The following is a 15236-nucleotide window of genomic DNA, read 5'->3' as shown; positions in this document are numbered from 1 at the left end:
AATTTACATAGACTTCAATGACAATGATACTCCTTAAGTTGTGCAATGAAATGGCTCTGCTATTCTCCGGGAGGCAGTACAGGATGGTGGTTAAATGCACAGACAGACAGCTAAGTGGCCTGAATTAAAATCCTCAATTGTCCTGCTAGTTTCACTAGCACTGTGCTTCACTTTCCACCACTACAAAATGCCCTGTGCCTATCACTTTATTACTAATTATATGGTATCCTATTCATTGTATCTATGACTTAGCATACATAGATGCTCAGTTATTTCTAAAATTCATTAAAAGCAAAAACAAGTACATGTATTTTTCATAAATTAATTAGCAAAGAAAACTAACATCAAGTATTTAGAAAAATAAACTTAAGATCTAGTTTGTGGTTTTGCTATTTAGACCTTTATCTGTAGTTATGAGACCCTAGGAAGATAAATGTTAAAGAATGTTAGCATTTAAAATGCTCTGGAAAATGAAATAAAACAATATTTTTCTTCTGCTATATGATTATTGGAAGTAGTATTTTCCTTTGCTTCAACTTCTCCACTTTGTCATTTACCTTTAGGCAAATTTACTGGACATATAAAATCAGTGAGGAGGAGGTAGAAAGTAAAATCTAAGAATCTCACAGGAGAAATTCCCATAAAATTTAAACCTGTTTCAATTAAGAGTTAAAAGATAAGTGAAGCATTTTTCATGAAGGGAAGCTGCCTCCATTATTAAAAATAAATCATCACAATCAAGCTCTAAATATATTAACTAGAAATATAGAATTTAAATATTTAAGAAACGAAACAGAGGGCTAAATGAAATCTTACATGGCAAAACTTTAGTGTTTTCCTAAACACCCCTTTTAACAAAGGTTCAAGCATGCTGGATTTATCCTCAATAATATTAAAAGCATTTAACACTTGCCACTTAACATACTGACTCCTTTATTACCAACAACTCTATGTTCTAGATACCATTATTATCTTCATATTACAAACGAGGAAGCAGAGACACAAAGATGAGTGACCAGGGTTAAATGACTATGTTGGGATTTGAAGCCAGGCATTCTGGCTTTGAAATCTGTGTTCTTAAGTACTACACTGCACTGTCCCTCAGAATCCCTACTTGAACTTCCTACTCTCACCACCACCTGTTTTCCTTCCAAGCTATCTGCTCTGCCACCCTGCCTACTCTCTGGCCACCTGTCTGCCTTATTAAGACCTCCACTAACCTGACTCTTCCTCTGTTTTTCCTACTCATTACATAAATTCATTTACTTCTTTATTCAGCTTCTAAGGTCTATCATAATCACCTCATTTTAAATCCTCGATTCCCTCCCCTCATTTTCTTTGTTACCCTCATCTAACTAAACTACAGTTCAAATTACACCCAATTATCTGCCTACTCTGTGCATATGCTGAGCAGCTGAGCATTGCAGAAGATAAGTTCAAAACTGCTTACCTATTGTTTTGTTTAAATTCATGATCATAGGGGCACATGGGCGTCTCAGTTGGTTAAGCATCTGCCTTCAGCTCAGGTCATAATCTCGGGGTCCTGGGATTGAGCCCCACATCAGGCTCCATGCACAGTGGGGAGTCTGCTTCTCCCTCTCCTTCTGTCCTTCCTCCCTGCTTGTGCTCTCTCTCTCAAATAAATAAATAAAATCTTTGAAAAAATTCATGATCATAAGCTTCAAGTGCACACTTTATTGAGTCACAAAATCCTACTACACCTCCCTAGTATGCTCTCCTTTCCACTCTCAAAAGGATCATTGCTATTTACCTATAAAGATGTTCACTGTTTCACTGTTTCTAATAGCAAAAGACTGGGAAAGAATCTAAATACCCAGAAGTGTTGGATTAATTGAATAATGTACATCAGCACAATGGAACACCCTTATTAATGATAGAAGGATAATTAGAAGGATAGGAGATACTTAATGGAAAGAGAAAACGGTCATTGTTACAGGAGGAGGCAGGTTACAAAAACCTTTGCACCATTCCATCATGTAAAACACATAGAAAGAAAAATGAAAATTAGTAGTGGTTTTCTCTGGATGGTTGGATTAGAAATAATTCTTTTATTCTTGTTGTTATTATCTATATATTTTCTACATTGAGGATGTGGTACCTTGTAGTAAAGTTATCTTTAAGAAGGCAATGATACTGGGGCGCCTGGGTGGCTCAGTCGTTAAGCGTCTGCCTTCTGCTCAGGTCATGATCCCAGGGTCCTGGGATCGAGCCCCGCATCGGGCTCCCTGCTCGGCGGGAAGCCTGCTTCTCCCTCTCCCACTCCCCCTGCTTGTGTTCCCTCTCTCGCTGTCTCTCTCTCTGTCAAATAAATAAATAAAATCTTTAAAAAAAAAAGAAGGCAATGATACTATGGCATTTTCTTCTACTCTCTTCTCCCTAACACATTACTCCCCATTCCTCTCCCTCTTCATTCATGACCTAAATTTGTATTTCATTGAAAAATAGATCAGAACTTCATATATATAAAGTATCTTTCCTATAAAGATGTACCATGAAAGAGAGATTCCATTATTGATTTATTTTTCAAAAAGATTTTACCATTGAAAGGGCTGAAAGATTGATCAATATGGTCATAGGGTTATATTACTCTCTTTCTTCCCTCTCTTCCATATCAATTATTTATTTTGTCAAGGTAGTCACATTATTTTACAATTAGTTTTGTACATATCTAAGTCTTTCATCAACCTAAGACCTTTTTCCAATGCAGGACCTTAGGATCACTTACCTTTGTGATTTTCTGCATCATGCTTGCTACGTAGTAACATGAAAAATATTTCTTGATTAAAGAAATAAAATAAACTTGGTATTATGCATACATTTTAGTTGCATTCCAAATAGTACATGGTATTGGTATAAGGAATAGAACATGAAAAATTTTATTAGAATGAATTTAAATTTCTTGTTCTAATTGTTATTAATTAAATGAATAACTGCTATTATAGCCTACTCACTGTTCACCCTACTTTGATTTTTGCTCTCCTCTTAAGCCTTTACTGACACATTGGCCATAGTAAGTTTCTTGAAAAGCAAATTTTACCATGTCACTCTCCTGCTTGAGTGCATCGTTGATACCTTGATAGAATCCTATTGTTCTTTGATTACAGTCCAAAAGCCTCAATAGGGCCTAGAAGGTCTTATATGCTAAGACTCCCTTCCTATGTCTACAGTTTCATCTCAAAGCCCTCTCCTCACTCCTGACTTGTCTCATTGGCTTTCTTTATGTTCATTGTCCTTCACTGTCATGGTCTTGGCTGCCTGCCTAAGGTTCCAGAGCTCTCTTCCTTTAGTCCTCTTGCCTTGTTAACTCGATGCACAGGTCAAGTGCCACTTCCTCAGAGAACTCTCCCTTCACCCCAGACTAGGTAGGTCCCACTCCTGTATGTCTTGTATGTCTCCTAACACCTGATCCTGTTCATAGACCTCATGCTGGTGCATTAATTTATTTAACTTCCTTCTTCCTTGGTTTTTAACCTCTAACTTAGGTGACTGAATGTATTGTACGGCCCCTTATAAGATGACAAATTCAGGTTAGGAAAAATGTGGCAATATATTAAGCATCCATGGTAATCCTGAGACATTTTTTTATGCATGGATTCTTATGTTCTTCCTTGACTTTGACTCCATTTGATTGAGGGTCATAAGCATAATTAATCTAGGGAGGCAAAAGAGAAAAAAGGTGCTACTTGCTTTATGTGTAATTTCAAAAATGTCCTCTGGATTGCTAGCATGCCCACTGTAAAGCTGCAAAGAACCTACATGAAAACACCTTTCTTTAACCATATCCTCCTTGCCCTCCAAAAGATGGGTCACCAGAAGGGGAAATCTTTGTCTTCCTGGAAAGAGAGAGATTTTTTTGACATGGAAACTATCCCTTTCCTTTTCTCCTCAGGAGTGAGAAAGAATGGCATTTGACTTCTTTCCCCTTCCAAGAAATTAGGGCTCTCTTACCTGTGCTAAATGAGAAAATTCAGGTTCATCTTCAATCAGAAAAGTGTGGGGTCAAAGAGCGGTGAACACTTTTGATGCTGCTGAAATGTAGAGACAATAGTAGAGATTTTAGTTAAATTAAGAGAAGTAGTGTCTGGGAATAACCTGCATTCCCACCACTTAGACTTTTCAAAGACAGTGGATCTCCAGTGACTGGAGAATATATCAGTTTAGGTGGTCAGGGTTATGCCATCGTGAAATATCCCTAGAAGGCTGCTTATTAGAACATAAGGAGCCTAGGAGAAAGAGACAACGGGATGGAGGTGGAGGGATGGATGACATACTGTGGGAAGTGTGGGGCAAGGCTATGCCTGGGCAAGAGACTGTACTTCCCTCCCCATCCCACCATGTAGTACCCAAAGAACATCAAGTGCCTCTCATAACAGAGCCAGGCGTTTGAACACCAGCAGCCCAGAGGAACAATGGTGGTCAGAATATTTTTGTTTTTGTTTTTTTTTGCAACAATAAGTTAAGAGAAAGGCCACAAACAACAGCAATGATGTACTGGAAATCGTACTGGTAATCTCCTACATCTCCCATCCCCCCAGTAGGAGCAGGGGCAGGTTCAAGAGATATAGATTAATAGGGGATAAAGAGAAGTTTCCCCCATGCCCACTCTCAAGGTCTCAGCTTACTGCAGGCATTCACAAAAACTCTGCCTGTGATCCTATAACAAAACCCTGGATACTGGCTGAGCATAGAAACATCTTAATGTGATGGAACGTATACCTGAAAGGAGACCGCTTTATTCCAAATGAAACTAAAATGATTTTGGATAGAACTGAACTCATTTGCAAGCATGTTAACTGGGCACTTTAAGTTAACCAATACTCAATCAACACCACTGTCAGAGGTGGACCTTGAAATGTAGAAAATAAACTACTGGATACCAAATAAGTAAAAAATATTCCAGGTATGTATACCACAGGGTTGTATTTGCTCATTACACAAATAACTCCAGTCTTAAGCAAATTAATTTCAAGTCCTGTGGATTTCCAAGGCAGATATTCTGAAAGCATTTGGACAAAAATAAGCCAGTGGCTAGAAAGAGAGCTAGATATATAGAGTCCGGTTGAACTTAACTTTGTCTGTCTGTCTCTCCCTTCTGTGTGTGTGTGTGTGTGTGTGTGTGTGTGTGTGTGTGTGTGCATGTGCGCATAGATGCAAAAAGCAGAGAACCAAGGGTCAAAACTTGGTAACACAGTGAGTCAAATAAATATTGGGCCATTGGGGTTCCTGTCAGACCAGACTATTACACCCTTACCCTGCTCCACACACAGACATGTTTTCATACATCTAATTCCAAGGCAACTTTAAGAATTAATGTGGAATATGCTTCTTTAGGTTTACGTTCATAAATTCCTATGTGATATAAACATTTTTAATATAAAAATTATACCTTGATCCAATACATAAACATAAAATACATTTTAAAATTTCACTTCAGTGCTTCATTTTCCAGGCATTCAAATCTATGTAAAAGGACTTAATTTTCAAGTAGCTGTTTTCTAATTCCAAGTGCAGGAAGCAGTAGAACTTACTCCTCCTTATTCACAAGTAGAGGCACCATCATGATGTTCCTTTTTCCAGACCTCCACAACTTTTCAAACGGAAAGGCTCTTTCTTATACTTTCTAAGGATAGTTCCTTGTGGGTTCCACAGCAGTACAATTTCCTTGTTTTTGAATTCTGATTTAGTGGGTTAGAAGTCAAACCTGGGAATAGATACCTTTCAAAAAGCCAGCCGGGGGATCAAAAATTAAAATAATTGACCTAGTTAAATATTAGGTTGAACTATATAAAAATTGCCATTTGTAGGTTTAAAAAAACTGTCAAGTATTGACACTTTCATATGGTTCAATTATGATGAATACAAGAAAATGCCAGCTCTTGGCTCTCTAATGGGAGGCCAATACTCAGAAATGTCGATTCAATAGGTACAGGATGGTAAGTGAACGTCTGCATTTTAAGAAGTTTCCTAGATGTTTGATAAACCCTTCCATATTTGGGGACCACTGAATTGTGTCACTGTTTTGGTTCCAGGTCAATTTCCCATTATTAGTTCATGTGTCTATGAAGATTTTTTAGAAAACCAAATTAAAACAAAAGAAAAATTTTCCAGAGATATCTATTAACATCTCCCCTTCTCTGTCTAACAAGAAGCTGCATTTCATTACCCCTGCTCCTGTCAACTTATTCAATGGGAAGCAAAGATTTCTTTCTGACATTTTTCTTGGGAGAAAGGTGAAGTAAGTGAAAGCTGTAGCACAGAAAGCTAATATACTCTTCCCTTCTTGCATCAGTGAAATAAAGGAGAGAACCTGTCTGCAAACCATGAGAAACTCATATCCACCAGCTGGAGACCTAACTTAATGGAAGAGTTGTGCTCACGTGATTATGTGCCAGTCTTCTCAGCAAGACTCATATGTGACTTTTTTTTTTTTTTTGACTTGATATGATTGAAACTGTCATTTTGGGATGTGCAGAAAGAAACACATATTGAATTAATTATTCAGAAGGGGAGGAGTGAGAAGACTGAAAGCATATATTATTGCTGTGCATTTTAATTAAATGTGTCTGAAAAAGAATACACTGAGGAAATAAAAGAAAGTAAATTGTTTTAGGTCTTTTATCATCCAACCATTGACAAACAGTGTCTTAAAGGACCTTCTAGGGTAAAGTTGATGATAAGTAATATTTATTAAATGTCTGCTACATCAGCTAATGTTCTAGGTATGTTTAATTTTTCTGATAACCCTCGACAAGTGAGGTGTATTATTCCATTTCTGCAGATGGAGAATCTGAAATTCAGAGGTGTTAAATAACATGTCCAAATTGCATAGTGATAAATGACAGAGCTGAAGTATGAACTGATTAAGTGGTGATTCAGTCAATGCTTGAACACTGTCAACTTAGAACCATAGAATTCCTGGTTACCCAGGCAATTAAAAAAGGAACATGATTTGTATTATATTCTTGATAAGCAAAGTTAGAAACTCAGAATGAATGTTTAGGCTTTTTCTGATTGCTTCTTCATAGCAAAATTATATCCAGTTAATGCTACAAGAATATGAGAATGCATTAGATAAATTTGACTTTAAACTTGCCATTTCAGATCATAAGTAGCAAATTTTCTTAAAGGTTACATTTCTGTGGCAGAGATTGCTGGCTGTTCACCAAAATCCATTCTCCTCTTCTTTCAGGACCCATGACCAGTCTATACTTCTAGCTACCCTTGAATTTAAGTATGACTGAAATTCTAGCTAACACAATGTGAGGACCTAAAATGTGTCTTCCCAGGCAAAGGCCTTTTAAAAATCCCTCCATGCATGCCCTCTTTCCTCTGTTGCCAGTAAATGAGATGATGATGAAGTCCTAGGGAATGGTTGAGCCACAAGATAAGGAGTCTGGATCTCTTAATTCCTGACCAGGGACACTTGCATTGAAGTCTCTCATGGGAAAGAAATAAACTTCTATTGCATTTGAGCCATTGAACAAACTTGGGACAATTTGTAGAACAACTTAGACTAACAAAATATTGGATGATTTAGAATTAAAAAAACAAACATTGCATTTGGATTTGGTGTTCCCCACCTACTGTAAGACCCTGGTGGATAAATAGACTTCTCTGAGCCTGTTTCTTCTGTGAAACTGAAATAACAATTTCCACTTCATAAAATTGTAAAAATTAAATTAAATCACAAATATGACATTGCTTTATAATCACTAAGCAAATGTGAAACTTGAAGAGTATCATTTTTAAGAGAATGAAGCATTCTCAGTCTTTTTTGTAACAGCTTTAATAAGAAAATTTATATACCATAAAGTTCATATATTTTAATGTAGAATTCAATGAATTTTAATTTTTATGTAAAGAGTTTTACAAACATTACCATATTGTAGTTCTGAAATCTTTTCATCACCCCACAAAGAGATCTCATACTCATACACAGTCATTCCCATTCCCATTCACAGTCCTAGAAAAATACTAATCTATTTTCTCTCCCTCTCTCTCTATATATATATTTGCCCTTTTCTGGACAGTCTATATAAATGGAATCATACAATTTGTGTTCTTTTCTGTCTGACTTCTTTCACTAAGCATAATGTTTTTGAGGCTCATCCATGTTTAGTATCCACAAATACTTTGTTCCTCTTTATTACCAAATAGTATTCCATTTTATAGATATTTAAATATTGTTTATCCAGTTGATGAACATTTGGGTTGTTTCCAAGTTTTAGCTATTTTAAATAATGTTGCTGCAAATACTCCCATACATTTATTTCTGTGGACCTACATTTTGCTGGGTCATATAGTAAATCTATATTTAACATTTTAAGAAACTACTAAATTGTTTTCCAAAGTGGCTGCACTCTTTACTTTCTCATAGCAATGTGTGAGAGTTCCAATTTTTCCATATTCTTACCAACTTTTGTTACCTGACTTTTTGATTATAGCTATCCTAGTTTGTGGGAAATGATATCTTATTGTGGGTTTTTAAAAATATTTTATTTATTTATTTGAGAGAGAGGGAGAGCATGAGCAGGGGGAGGGGTCGAGGGAGAGGGACAAGCAAACTTCCTGCTGAGTTGGGAGCCGGACACATGGCTCCATCTCAGGACTCTGAGATCAAGACCTGACCCAAGTCAGACCCTTAACTGACTGAGCCACCCAGGTGCCCCTTATTGTGGTTTTGATTTACATTTCCTGATTAATGATGGAGCATCTTTTCAAGTGCTTATTGGCCATTTGTGCATCTTATTTGGAGAGATATCTACTCAAAGATTTTGCCCATTTTTAAATTGGGTTATTTGCCTTGTTCAAATTTATCTTTTTATAAGTGGATAGCAAATTATTCCAGAACCAGTTTCTGAAAAGGCTATTTCTTTCCTGTTAAATTTTCTTAATAAGTTTGTTGAAAAATAATTGACCACAATGTGAGGCCTTACTTCTGGGCTTTCAGTTCTATTCCACTGTTCTCTATTTCTATCCTTATACCAGAACACACTGTCTTAATTATTGTAGCTTTATAATAAGCTTCAAAATTTAGAATTGTGAGTCATTCCAATTTGATCCTCTTTTAAAATATTGTTTGGGCTATTCTGGATTCCTTAATGTCCATATGAATTTTAGGTGTAGCTGTTCAATTTCTGTTAAAAAGTCAGCTGGAGTTTTGATAATTGCGTTTAACCTATAGACCAATTTGGTGAGTATTGCCACCTTAAAAAATTCTGTTTCAATCCACAGACATAGGATATCTTTCCATTCATTTAGCTTTTCTTTAATTTCTTATGATGTTTTATAATTTTTCAATGAGCATGACTTGCACTTCTTTTATACAATTTTTCCTCAGTGTTTTGTCCTTCTGGATGCTTTTGTAAATGGAATTGTTATCCTAATTTATTTTTGGATTTTCATTGCTAGTGAATGTCCCTTTCTTTTGATCTACATTGTCATGTTTCAGATGCTCCATACTGGTTTCACTTTTTCTCTCTCTCAAAGTGAATTCTATTCATGGCATTTGTTAACACAGTTGGTGAAAAGCCTTTTTCCCAACAGCCTGAACTCCTGATTATGACCAAACCCCTATTTCAGCAGAGCAGAAGGCAAATTGTTTGCCCAACATAAGAAAGACAGCAACTATATGTGAAATAATTTTTTTTAAATGATGCTAAACAACTCCCAATCCAGTTTATACTGGCAAGCATACATGCAAAAAAGGGACTTGACACATGGTTAAGGGACCAGAGACATTTAAATTCCCTAGCTTTTAGTTAATACACATGGGTTTGAAAAAAGTAAAAATTACTTAGAGTAAGGAGGAAGTCCCCTGTTCTGGATGCCTCTCAAAAGAGCACATTCTTGGTGCTACAGGTGGGTGGATGATGATGGGAATGTTATTTGGGAAAGCTTCCTCCTCTTCCTTCCTTCCTGTGAATGGACCTGAAGTGTTGCAGCTCAGGGTATCTCCTCCCCTCTTTCCTTATTCTGCCTCGGGGGAGAGCAAACGACTTGTCATAAAGTTAAATCTGGGAAGAGTAATTGGGCCCTCTTTCTTCAGCTGCACTCTCTTCTTCCTGTTGAAAGTGCTTTGGCTACAGAGAGCACAAATCCTCCCCCACGCCCTAAGTTTGTTCTGGTCGGCCTCACACGGAAGCTGCTGTGGGGTGGGGCCAGAGGGAATCAGCTGAATTCCACAGTTCAAGCCAAAAGCCAGTAAGAAAGGTAATATTTTGCCCTCTATATTTACTCTTTGTTTCATTTCTAATCCTTTTCATAATCTATGGATAAGAAATTCTGTTTGTGGCAGTCCCCCCAGAAATTCCAACAATAATAACAATAATGATAATAATAGCAGCTAATATTTATCAAATACTTCTTATATGTTTAAAATTTACAGATTAGTGGCATATTTGTAATATTTCTACTTCACAAGATTGCTATGATCCATTATACACATGGGGAAACATTTTTGAAGCACTGAAAGTTTAAGCAACTTGTTCACGGTGACAGAGCTAGTGATTACCAGAGCCAGGATATAAACCCAAGCAGTTTAGGTCAGCGCCTGTACCCTTAACACTGCTCATACTCCTAAATCTACAATTCTCAAGTTTGCCAATAAGGAAACTGAGACACAGAGACGTTAAGTAATCTGCCCAGGTTTACACAGGAAAGAAATGCTGGAGCTAATAATGAAACTAACAGCTCCCACTCAACCTCTGAGTTCTGGTAGGTTTAGATCTTAAGGTTCTGAGTCCCAGAATAGACAGTGGGGGAGGCGAACTCCCTGAGGCTCTTAAAATGGTGATACAGAGAAAGAAACGAAGGCTCACAGATATTCTGTGTAGGTTTGCCCAAAGGAAGGTTACTGAGTGAGGATTCTCACCCAAGGCTCTGAGGCACTGATCTTATTTCTGTGGTCTCAACACTACGTACTTTCACATTCTTTCTTTTTTATTATTATTATTATTATTATTATTATTATTATGTTATGTTAATCACCATACATTACATCATTAGTTTTTGATGTACTGTTCCATGATTCATTGTTTGCGTATAACACCCAGTGCTCCATTCAGTACGTGCCCTCTTTAATACCCATCACCAGGCTAACCCATCCTCCCACCCTCCTCCCCTCTAGAACCCTCAGTTTGTTTCTCAGAGGTATTTTCACATTCTTAAAGTGTATCCTCTGTGACAAAAGGCCAGTTTAAATGAGGTTTTGTTTTTGCATTTGTGGGTAACAAGGATGAGATAACATTTGGAAATGATTTATTTTTAGGTTTATGTTTGGACTCTGTTTCTGACCTTGAGACAGAATGACCAGACTACTGCCTGGTTGCGCCAGAGTATTTAAGGATGCTCCAAGGTAAGAGGTGCATTGGGGTCATTGGCAGACTTGTACATACGTCCAAGCCCAAGGAGGTTCAGAAAGACAATGCTTGCTAACAGACCCAGCTTATTATTGAAAAGTAGCCAGGTGCTCTTATACTTTAACTATTTGTATCTCTTGGCAGAGCCAAAGAAACATTTTCTGCTTTGGAAATCATCCAGAAATTGAAATGTCAAAGCAAAAAGATGAGAATGAAGACATTATTCAGAGTGAATTTTCTCCTTTTAAAATATGTATGTGTTGGGTATGTGAAAATATATGACGGCAAATGTGCAATTCTAAATGAAGTGCGATGCTAACAAAATTCTATGGAATGGTTGCTGTAGAATTTGACCAAAGATCTATGGCTATTTTTGAGGAAGTAAATGTTATTTTTGTTTCCAAACTTTTATCTGTTGTTTGACAGACGCTGTGAAATATTTCTTTTATAAGTAGAAAATGTTTAAGAAGATTCTGTATCATCCATTTCTTTCAGTCATGACATTCTGTGGCTTCTCCTTTTTCTTCCTCCGTAGTGATAAGTTTCTGACTAGCATGCCCTCTCCCAAATCATTTTGAAGAATACAGCTAAGTCAAAGAAACATTTCATTTTCGGAAAAAACTAACTTGGCACTCAGATCAGCAGGGGCTACTCAGTTTCATTAAGATAATGAAAGAAGAGTATCTTTCCTGAAATTAGGTTTTAGAAATACCTTTTCTGATGTTGCTGTGTTCTTCATCATGCCTTGTGGTTATGCAATCCTTATTTTAAAGTAACTCGATGTGCTTTGCAAACATTTCATTACTCCTCCTAGGGTTTTGGTATTGACTTATAAATGGTGTGCCTTGGAAAAATTTTAAGTTATAAGAATAGTTGTTTCTTTCTACAAATCAACTACATCATATTGCATTTTCATTTTCTTGTTTAGAAAGAGAGTCATTCACAGTCCCATTGTAGTTTCAACCTCTGTGCTAAATCGACCATCAAACCATTAGCATGGAAATGAGATCATGTCACCCAGATGTACACTCCTCCTTATTAAGTCACTTTGTGGTTGGCTGTTTTTTCTTTAAATTATGAGATCCTTGTGGGAAAAGATGATGTTTTGTGTGTCTTATTTTGGATGTGTGGGGACCGGTGGGGGGGGGGGGCGAGAATGGGCGATCACCTGGTAGATTAGAAGGGGCTGCACATAGTTGGTGTAAACTTCTTCTGTTTTATAGAATTTTAAATTTAATTTTGTAAACTAAACTTTACTTAAATAGCAATTGGCCAAATTTAGAACAAAAGTGAGGTTTTTTTAAATTATAGTAATTATTGTAGTAGTACATGATTATTGTATGTAGTATTTTACTAAGTACGATATGTATGTACGAATATGTAACAAGGCACAGCAGATAAATTGTTCTCCCCCAAAAAGTTTTTAATATATTTTCAAGAACAAACTCTAAATACAAAGTGACACAGAAATAATTGATAAAATTGTGTACTAACAAATGAAAAGTTTAGATCCAATTACACATATGTTTTAACACGTGGAAAATATTTTAGACACACACACACGCACATACACACTAAGGAGCCTAAATGATGTAGAAGTGGTTCAGAAGACTTCTCTGTAAAGATCTTCTGATTTGTGGGACTGATTGCATGTGGAAAATATAAAGCCTTTTTTATTTATTCACTTATTTAACTCATGAGCATCTACTCTGTATTAGCTTTGTCCTAAATGCTAGAAAACAAAGTCCCTCCCCTGAATTGTGGTGTGTTGCTGAAGATAGACATGCAGACAAGAAATTATGATATGCTATTATGAGTGTTCCTCTGAGAATAAAAAGGAAGGTCACTTAGGCCAGCATGCTCAGCTGGCCCTATGGAAAGATCCTTTGGTCTGTGGTGGTTAAAACTGGTTTGTGGAGCTTTTGAGAAGGAGGGGAGTTGGGGTTAAATTAGATACAGAGCAACTAAGTAGGAGGCCATTGCTGCTATTCAGGCAGTTGATGAATGAAGATTGTCTGATGTTAGGTAGTAACAGTAAAACCAAAAATTTCACAGATCCACCAGAGACAAAGAAATAGCCTATTGATGCCTACCATGGTACAATGAAAATATTGATAACCAAAGTAAAGCTCAGCTCTTCGTTAACCATAGATCCCAGAGGGTGGACTCATAACCTTGAAGACCCTTTCTGTGAGCTTCTGAAAGGTGTGAGAAGAAATGATTCCTTCTTTAAATACAAACAAACAGGTTCTATTATGTGCAGGCATTCTTTGTTTCTGGTAATCAAAATGCCACACCAGACACAATTCTAGACCTCCGTAAGTCTTTTGAGGGAGGAAGCGCTATAAAAAGAAATATGTCACATAAAATAATTAACCTGTCAAAATTATGTTAAGGAAAAATCACTACAAGAACACAGAGTTTGAAGTAATTAATGCTGATAGGGAAGAGGCTTGGGGATGGAGGTATAGCTACCAAGAGGTCTACGCTGGTATTGGTACTTAACAGCTCATCAGAGAGAGGTGTACCCAAACATGAGGCTGAGGTGAGAAGGAGTCTTGGTGGGTGGGTGATGAGAACAACTTTCCAGAATTCCTGAGAATTCCAGAGTGTAGTTCTGAAGTGATAACTAAATACTTGTCTATCCTTTACCATTCTTGGTTTATTATTTACATATTTGGGTCCACTGAAAGCAGAATTAGGTTTTATACCAATATTATAATTGTAGTTCACTTAATTTTTTTTTGGTTACTCGTGTTTCAGTGTAGGTATAAAATGTATACAACGAGGTACATATAGGGCACAGATCATCAGTGTCCTGCTTAATGATGTTTTACATACGTATACACCCTTAACGCAGTCACTCCCATTCAGATAGAGAAGATCTCCATCACCCAGAAGGTTTTCTCATTCTTGTTTGCATCAATACCACTCCAGCCCGACTGCACAGGAGGAGGTTTATCACCATACATTAGCTTTGCCAATTTTTGAACTCTCTAGAAATGGAACCAGAGAAGTAGTATTTACTTTCGTGCCTGGTTTATTTCACTCAACATAACATTTATGGGAGTTATCCATGATTTTATGTGTATTTCTTGTTTTGTAGTATTTCATTACTGGAATCTTGCTGATTCCAATGATTTTATTTGTCCACTCTCCTATTGGGCATTTAGGGTATTTTTGAATAATGTTGCTATAAACACTTACACATTTCTCCTGAGCCATTTGCTTTTAAATACTGCAGCATAGACATTGTGGTACTTAATACGTATTAATGGGTGTCAGGCAGTCTACATGTTAGGGGCTGTCAATTGCTGTAATCAGGGATTCACATCTCTGGCATTACCTCTGATCCTTTAATCAGAATGGCTCCATTTTAGAAGCACCTACTTCTGAAGTCCATGTACTGCATTACTTAAGGCATTGAACAATTGAATTCTTGATACAGGGATTTGCTGCTGAAATTAGTGGTTTGCCAGTTCACATAACGAATGTTAGAAATGGGATCTCATTGATGAAATCAGTGAAAATAAAGATAAGAAGATTAGCTCAAACCTTTTAGACACGCTGTCCACATTAATTGAGCAGGATATATGAATCTAGCAAACCGCGTGGCCTATGTGCTTGAGAGGGGTGCTGAAAACCTTGATTCTGAAAGAATCCTTTCTCCATCTATTGGCACGGAGGATTTTGGTTGGCTGATGATAATTATAAGCCACTTCTCAGTGTATAGAATATTGCATCTAGAATATAATTATATTTGCCTCAAGTCAACTGTTCATGCAATATCAGTTCAGTGCCTAAAAACAAAAAGAGAGAGAGAGAAGGAGATGGGCATCTATCAAACTGACAGAA

The 15236-nt window shown here is 36.9% G+C and overlaps 1 long non-coding RNA gene across 2 annotated transcripts in view; it reads right to left on the bottom strand.

The window, feature by feature from the left end:
• Nucleotides 1–15236, bottom strand: part of LOC118529579 (uncharacterized) — a 479669-nt gene that overhangs the window by 105260 nt on the left and 359173 nt on the right. For both annotated transcript variants that reach the window (XR_013449142.1, XR_013449141.1), the window contains exon 2: nucleotides 3970–4049. This is a non-coding gene — a long non-coding RNA (uncharacterized LOC118529579). The remainder of the gene's footprint in view (nucleotides 1–3969; nucleotides 4050–15236) is intronic.

Source organism: Halichoerus grypus, chromosome 6 (assembly GCF_964656455.1).
Source record: "Halichoerus grypus chromosome 6, mHalGry1.hap1.1, whole genome shotgun sequence".
NCBI classification, from domain to species: Eukaryota; Metazoa; Chordata; class Mammalia; order Carnivora; family Phocidae; genus Halichoerus; species Halichoerus grypus.
Note: the sequence above shows the minus strand (reverse complement) of the source record. Positions and strands in the feature narration are given on the sequence as shown.